General features: G+C 29.7%; 1 pseudogene; it reads left to right on the top strand.

Annotated features, from left to right (window-relative positions):
* LOC107723216 (phosphatidylinositol 4-phosphate 5-kinase type-1 gamma-like) overlaps positions 1–7218 on the top strand; it is a 48731-nt pseudogene that overhangs the window by 39059 nt on the left and 2454 nt on the right.

Genomic DNA, 7218 nt, shown 5'->3' with positions numbered 1-7218 from the left:
CATTTCACATTTTTAAGTTTTTTAACTATAAGAAATTGAATATTTAAATATTATCTAATATATATATTTTTTTTATTTCAGCCTGATTTTAGTTAACAAAAACAGTTTGAATAGTTTTAGTTTTAGCTAACAACAACACAGGTGAATAAAATGGATAAAATCTTAAAGCAATGGAAACATCGATGGTGAAAATGACTAGTTATGCTCAAAAAATATCATAATATAATATTAAATATAAAAAAAACCTACATTTAATTTTTTTATTAAACGTTTAACAAACATTAAACACAAATTACACATTTTTTTTTTAGTTTTTTAACTTATCAAATAGTATCTAATATTTCTATTATATTTTATTACAGCTTTTTTTCAGTTAGCAAAAATAATATAATATTTCTGTATATTTCATTTATGTATTCGAATTGCATGTAATATTTGGATTTGGATTACACAGTTTTAACCTAAACTAATAAACTTAATGTGATGCATATTTTTTAGTAATGCATAGAGGAAACAGATAAGAAACGGGTCAGATTTCTGTAATGGTACTAATAAACCAAATGTGTTTTAAATACAATTGAATTCAGTTGAATTCTAAGCTATTTTGAAAATGTGCTTATTTAATTCAAATGAAATAGAAACAAATAGTCAATAATAAAATATGCCATGATTTTTTTTTTGAAGAGATACTAACTGCATCATGCATATGCATCAGATTAATTTAGTTGATGTTAAAACTGTGTAATCCAAATGGATGGAAATTTTAGATACAATTCAAATGGCGATCACCCTGCTGGGATTGATTTTGGGATAATGACCAGCAGTACATTATCCCTGACCAAACAGCTCTCGGACTTCATCCTGATTCACATAATATTTCTACACAGTGTGTGAGATTATGATTAGTGCATCCCGAATCACTCTGCCAGAGGACTGTCTGCTGTTTCTGCTGGATTTATGAAATATGCATCAGTTTTCTGACCTATTATTGAAGCGGTGGATCTGTGAGTTCCAGGTGTAGGCTTTGGCCATATGTGACCCTGGACCACAAAACCAGTCTTAAGTGTCAATTTTTTGAAATTGAGATTTATACATCATCTGAAAGCTGAATAAATAAGCTTTCCATTGATGTATGGTTTGTTAGGATAGGACAATATTTGGCCGAGATACAACTATTTGAAAATCTGGAATCTGAGGGTGCAAAAAAAATCTAAATATTGAGAAAATCATCTTTAAAGTTGTTCAAATGAAGTTACTTAATATTCTAATGGTTTTTGGCATAAAAGAAAAATCAATAATTTTGACCCACACAATGTATTGTTGGCTATTGCTACAAATATACCCCAGCGACTTAACACTGCTTTTGTGCTGCAGGGTCACATATGGTCCGGAGAGCTTTACTGCAGACCCTCTGTTCCTGCTTTACTCCTCACGTCAAACACTCAAAGCCTCGCTCTCAGCACTTCTGTCACTTTGAATTCTTTATGGAAAGTGTCTGTCAGGCTAAATAAGGAGTCAGTGATACTGTGCAAACATCAAAAGCTAGATCTTTACATTTACTGTTTCTTTTAAATCGTGAGTGATGTGAGCTTTGCAGAACTGGTTGCTAGGAAGTTTTGAGTGGTTGCTAGGTGGTCACTTACTGTCTCAAGTAAGAACCTGATCCCAGATCAGTGTTTTAGTTTGTAGGTGATTTAATGCAGGGATTCAGCCAAAACCTTTCTGAGCTAAAATATCTACTTGAAATCCTCCTTAGAGGACAACAACACATTCACATGATCGTGCTTCTCTGATGCGGATTTGTGTGTAAAACAAATAAAATATTTAATCTTTTTTAAATAATAGGTTAATTTTCATTTGGTGAGCTTTGCAGAACTGGTTGCTAGGAAGTTTTGAGTGGTTGCTAGGTGGTCACTTACTGTCTCAAGTAAGAACCTGATCCCAGATCAGTGTTTTAGTTTGTAGGTGATTTAATGCAGGGATTCAGCCAAAACCTTTCTGAGCTAAAATATCTACTTGAAATCCTCCTTAGAGGACAACAACACATTCACATGATCGTGCTTCTCTGATGCGGATTTGTGTGTAAACAAATAAAATATTTAATCTTTTTTGAATAATAGGTTAATTTTCATTTGTTTTTGTTATAAAATTATGTATTTATTTTAGTATTTACATTTATCCCTCTTATCATATTTATATTATATTATAAGTATTATTATTATTATTATTAATATTAAACAAAATAAAAATAATTAAAAAAACTCAGTTCAAATTAAATTTTATACATTTGTTAATATCTTTAATTAATTTAACTTCTTGTTTTTTTTTTCTCAGTATCTCTTATGTCAGTATCAATATAGAATATCTAATAGATTATTATTATTTATATTTATATTTTACAATTTGATTAATTATTAGCTAATAATTGACATTTATACCTCTTATTATATTCATATTATATACTATAAATAATATATTATTATTATAAATTATATATTTTTTTACTTCTTTATTCATTTAATAACTAATGAATTCATGTTTGAATTTAATGTAATTAATTTAATTAATAACTGATAATTATTTTACAATTATCCCTGTTATTACATGTATATTATATATCATTATTATTATTCTAAATAAACTATTTATATTTAACATTTTTAATTAAATTAATTAATTATAAGCGAATGATTATTTAACATTTCACACCTATTATAAAAAGATTTGAGTCTTAATAATTTTTGTCCATATTTGCCCTCTTCTCTTTTTTTTTTTAGCTCGGTGACAGACGTTCCTCCTCCAGACACTGATGACCTCGTCTCAGAAACAGCACCCGTTGCCCAGGAAACCGTCTTCCAGACAACACTTCCTGGTGACACCCAGACGACACTTCCTGTGGAAACTGCTCCTCTGACAGAAAGCGGGGCCCTAGAGTCAGCTCCGGCCCCTGAAGCAGCCTCTAGCCCAAGCACACAGCGTCTCTCAGAGTCCCAGAGCCGCGGATCTCTGGAGGAAGAGCTCGCCTCAACCACTGACATCTACTTTGTGAGTATGAGCGCCATCGTAGGACGTTACACTCACAGACAAACTCAGCATCTGGGTTTGAGCCATTACTGCTGTGATGTTTCAGAACTTCATCAGGAATTGTTTTGGTGGCGGTCTGATTCACAGCAGCGTAATGCTGTCATATTAGCATAAGTTCATGTTGAGTTTATGAAGTGTTACATACAGGGTTCCCACAGTTACAAAAACAAATATGAATATAAACTTGAAAATGTGAACAACAGTGTTATTTTGGTATTGTTTATATATTTTATTATTATTATTTTATATGTTTTTAACATTTTATATTTATCATTATAATATTTTGCATATATAATTTTAGTTTTATTCCATGTGCTTTTGTCATTAATTACTTTTTACAATATTTTTTTTACTTAGATTTACATTTACTTTTAGTCATTTAGATTTAATTTTTAATTTGAATTTTAGTTTTAGTTATATTTGTACTTCTTTCTAAACCTCTTTCAGTTCGTTTCCAAGGCAACATTTCTAATTTTAATTTTTAAAGTTTTTTATCTAATATTTATATTATATTTTATTTAATAATAATAATTAATAGTTTTTGTTTTAGCTAATAACAACACAGCTGAATAAAATGGATACAATTTTAAAGCAATGGAAATATATGTGATGATAATTACTAGTTATGCCCAAAATATATAATAATATATCATAATAATAAATATTATGCGTCCTGCTTTTAGTGAGTCTAAAAAGACTTAAACAAAAATTAGGCAACAAGCTTTAAAAAACATTTTAAAAGTTCTAAAAAAAATGATTCTGTTATTTTATTTTATTTTATTTTTTTCATTTTTAAATTTGTAAAAACTTAAAACAAAATTAGGCAACATTTTTAATTTAGTGTCAATTTTTTTACTTACTAAATATTATCTATTATATTTTATTTCAGCTTTATTTCAGTTACCAACATTGATTTGAATAGTTTTACTTTTAATTGACATTAGCAAAACTGGTAGATAAAATCCATGGAAATGTATATAGTAAAAGTTAGTAGTTAGTTATGCTTAGCAAATGCATAATATCATAATAATATAATATTTATTATAACAGAATCTGCTCTTAGTGAGTGCAGTCTCTATAAAATAATATTGTGTGTATGAATAATGTGTAGGAACCACATGGAAATGCATTGTTCAAAAGATATGGGAACCCTGCATTTACTGTTAATTAGGGCTGGGTAAGAAATATTGATATCTCAATATTAATCGATTCTCATTTTTACGGAATGATATTGATTCTTAATTCCCAAGAATGGATTATTCTAGCCTGTTTTCAGTTAATGGATGGAACATTGAAGGGCACTTCCCATCCAATATATCGCAATAAGCATTGTGCTTTGGTACTTTTAATATGAAACAAAGTCTCAGATTTCAAATTATGTCCATTGTATTGCAGTATTCAAACAATAAATGCTGTTTTGGCGCTGTTTAATGTGCAGTGACAGATCGCTGTAGCGCCTCAGTTCAACAGACGCGAACTGATCATCTCCTCCACATTAAAAACGAATTGAAGTAGAAATATTGTTATGTAATTGTAGCTTTATTTTTAAAACTTCATTAAGTGTAATTTTAACAAATCAGTTAATTTTAACCTTCAATATTATGTAATGTAGCACCAACTGACTCTCATGTATATTTTACAGCATTAGTTGAGAGATTTTTTTTTCTTGAGAAAATTTGGCAAGTACTGTACCTGATATATATCCAAAATAATCCATATTAAATCGAATCGAATCGAATCGCAAGCTGGTGAATGAGAATCGAATCGAATCGTGAAATTTGTGTCAAAACCCAGCCCTACTGTTAATACAGTATATTTTAAACACACTTATGCATGCAGCACTCAAATATGTAAACTCATTTTCATTTCACTAAAACAAAATGCCACAAATCACCTGATTTGGTGAATTCATGTGGTGTGGAGCTAAATATGAATCATGTTCCACAGAGCGCCAGTCTGAATGATCTAGTGGAGTTATGAAGGTAAAAAACTTCAAAAACTTTAATTTACTGTGAATAATTTGTTTTGTTTCAGCTAGTTGCCAAGGAAACATTGATTTAATTTAACTTGATGTACTAAAATATCTAGAACTAAAACTGTAATAAAAATTGCTAAAAAACTATATAGACATGAAACTGCAACTAGTAAAAATGAACAAAATGAACAACAAAATGACAAAAACTTTTACTAAATTACCAAAGCAAACAATAAAATGAAAACAAAAACATGAAAATATAAAAACTAATTCAAACTATTAATAAAAACTAGAATACTATTTCAATGATACTAAAAAAACACTGATGGAGATACTGTAATAGTTTTCATTAATATGAATTTGAATTAGTTTTGTTTTTTTAAGTTTTAGTTATTTTGCTGTTTTTTTTAATTTTGTTAAAAAGTAATTAAAAAAATATAAAAGTTAAATGTTTATATAGTTTTTATTACTTTTATTTTTACATTAATGCTTTTTATTATTTATATATTATATATTTTTATTTTATTTTACTTTACTTTTTTCCTTTGTTTTTCCTTTAGTTATTTTAGAACATCAAGTTAAACTAAAAGAAAATTTGCTTTATGTTTTTAGTTTGTTAACAAAAATAACAAATAAATAAGTTTCATTATGTGTTAGAGTGTTGGAAAATCCATAAACTGCATACATACTGAAAATGTGCATACTGTGCACTGAATACGTATTGCATACAGCCAAACTAGTATGAGTATGATAGTGTGTGTTTGGAGGCATATTCACTGTGATCTGTCGTTTTATTCTTCCACTAAATGTTGAATGTTTCTAGTCACCTCATACGTTTGCTCTTTCTGTTTCTGTGTGTTTGTGTTTCATGCGTCTGCGCGGCTCCGTCTCTCTCTGTGCTGTGTGTGTGTGTGTGTGTGTGTGTGTGTGTGTGGTGCCCTCTGCTGTGGCGGCGGTGTGTCTGCAGACTCCAGAGGACAGGAGTTGGGTTTATTCGCCCCTGCATCACGGCTCAGAGCCTCACAGTGAAAGCAACACAGTAAGTTTGGGCTTCCAAACCAAAGCACTTCCCCAAACGGATTCCTGGCCGTTCAGAAACCCTCCAATTCAAGAGCTACACCTCTGCTTATCGCTTCATTGATCCTCGCTGTCCTTTCATTCATTCATGCATCTATTCATCAAGTCCATAAATTAGTAGAAAGTCTTAAAGGAATAGTTCCCTCATAAATGAAAGCAGACGTTATTTACTTACTTAATTTATTATTATAGTATTAGTATACTTATTTACATAGTTAATGATTAAAAAATACAGTATCACATTTTAACCCTAATCCTTATTTTAGGTAATTAATTATATTAATATATATTTTGATAATTATTTAATATTATTATAAAATGAATAACATTTTATAAAGCTTCTATTATTATATTATATTATATTATATTATATTATATTATTTATATTATAATAAAATGTATAACATTTGTAAAGCTTATTTATGTTGTTAATTATATATGTATATTATATTTAAAATGAACTATATTTATAACAGTGAAATATAATTATTTATTTATTGAATTGTTTTATTTTATAAAATGTATAACATTTATTAAGCTTATTTATATTATTAATATTTATAATTATAGTATATAATATTTAAAATGGATTATGAATAGATATTTAGCTGGAATGCTGTCCAATAAATTGCATAATTATTTCCTTATTTATTATTCCAAAAGACTTGCACTTGTAACGACAGCATGTTTGTTTTGGAGTGAACTGTTGTTTTAAACAGTGAAGTGCTGCTGTGACAGTGTGTGTCCTTCAGATGCGTTCATTAGCATGAGCTGCGGGACGCTTCAGCTGCTGAGTCACATCATGTTCACTCACACAGACACTCACACTCACACTCACACACACTCACACTCACACTCACACACACACTCACGCACACACACACACTCACACTCACACACATACTCACACACACACACACTCGCACACACATACACACACACACAAACACGCTCACACACTCACTCACACACAAGCACGCACGCACACACACACACACACACACACTCACTTACACACACACACACACACACACACACTCACTTACACACACACACACACACACACACACTCACTTACACAC

Source organism: Sinocyclocheilus rhinocerous, unplaced genomic scaffold (genome assembly GCF_001515625.1).
Source record: "Sinocyclocheilus rhinocerous isolate Xijiao unplaced genomic scaffold, SAMN03320098_v1.1 scaffold2770, whole genome shotgun sequence".
NCBI lineage: Eukaryota > Metazoa > Chordata > Actinopteri > Cypriniformes > Cyprinidae > Sinocyclocheilus > Sinocyclocheilus rhinocerous.
The sequence above is the reverse complement of the archived record's forward strand: the minus strand, read 5'-3'. Positions and strand labels throughout refer to the sequence as shown.